The sequence below is a fragment of the Balaenoptera ricei genome, chromosome 18 (genome assembly GCF_028023285.1).
Source record: "Balaenoptera ricei isolate mBalRic1 chromosome 18, mBalRic1.hap2, whole genome shotgun sequence".
NCBI classification, from domain to species: domain Eukaryota; kingdom Metazoa; phylum Chordata; class Mammalia; order Artiodactyla; family Balaenopteridae; genus Balaenoptera; species Balaenoptera ricei.
In genome coordinates this window covers 58,220,674-58,222,339 of record NC_082656.1, presented here as the reverse complement: position 1 = coordinate 58,222,339, position 1,666 = coordinate 58,220,674, and positions in this window count along the sequence as shown.

Genomic DNA, 1,666 nt, shown 5'->3' with positions numbered 1-1,666 from the left:
GTTAAAAATGGCTTCATTAATATATGTTAATTACCTCAATGTAGTTTTTAAAAGAAAGGGACAAATCTTAGACATATATTATTAATAAATAATAATTTCTTCCACATAGAAGAAATGGCAGTATTAAGGAATGCCAAAGACTCCTGTGAGCTTTATGGGGAACAACTACGTGGTCCAGCCAGAGGAACTAAAGGTAATGATTCTTCATGGTGTCTTCTGAAATGCAAATTTTTAATGTTGATTTCCTTCCCCTGTGAAGATTGCCGTTGCTGCTGGTTTTTCCTTTGCTGTTTCTTTGTTTAGTAACTTGCCCAGGTTAGATCTATGAAATCAGTTTCCCCTGGAATGTTTGGCATTTGATGTTTCTCCTTAATTTTTTATTTGTGTGCTTTGTTGATGTTATATTGAAGCCTATTCTTCCAGGGTTTACCCCTGTGTTTGTGCAAGAGGTCAGCCAGTGATGGAACAGAGATGCTCTCAAATGCCTTGATCCAGTAAGGCACTCATTTTCTGATGGGTCTCTGGGTGGGTAGGGAAGGGAATTCAGGGTTTTTAGGGCTGCTCTAGCGTATAGTTTTCATAGGGCCCAAGCACAACTTCAGGGTTGGCTGTGAGTGTTGGGTTAGCTTGAGCCCTCTCTGAGCCTCCCCTATGCAGGCGTACTATCTCAGCCAGGTGTATGTTTGTCCCAATCAAGATAGAAACCTCAGGCAGAGGGGCTGGCCTTCCCGACTGATCCACCTCTGAAATGATCACTTCCACAGACAACACTGCTGCATTGTCCAATACTTGAAAATGAGTGATATTCCTTAGACCATGGCAGAGAGAAGCCAGTCCTCAGATTGACCCCTTACCCTGTAGAAACTTCCTGCCTACTAATGGGGAGGTAGGGGGGGGAGGGCAGAGGGGAAGGGGCTGATGGGAGCAAGCCTAGGGAAAAAAGGCCACAGATTCTGTGTTCTCACCCCAGGTTTGGCATTTTTATCAAGAATAAAGGCTTCTGTGATTATTATACACTTTTGAGCCATTTCCAGAGCACTGAAATGTTTGTTTCTGTCAGTGTTATTGAGCTTTATAGTTACTTTCTGCAGAGGAGATTTTCTGATTGCCTCACTTGACTATAGCCACAATAATTCTTGTTCTTCCTGAAATAGACTGAGCACGCTCTTGCCTGGGTCTTAGCAGGCACTCCACGCTCTGCCTAGATGCTCGTCACACATACAGCTACTTGACTCACTCCTTCAATTCATTCAGGCTTCACCTTCAGTACCATCCTACTGGGAAAGCCATCCTTCCCTGTACAAATAGCTTCCACTCTGTATCACTTTCCCCTGGTTTTATTTTGTTTTATCCCACTTACCACCTCTTATACAGCTCTTCCTTGACTTAAAATGGGTTTACGTCCTGATAAAACCATCGTAAGTTGAAAATATCGTAAGTTGAAAATGCATTTAATACACCTAACCTACTGAACCTCATAGCTTAGCCTAGCCTACCTTAAAAGTGCTCAGAACACTGCATTAGCCTACAGTTGGGCAAAATCATCTAACACAAAGCCTATTTTATAATAAAGTATTGAACGTGTCATGCAATTTATTGAATACTCTACTAAAATTGAAAAACAGAATGGTTGTCTAGGTACAGAATGGCTGTAAATGCACTGGTT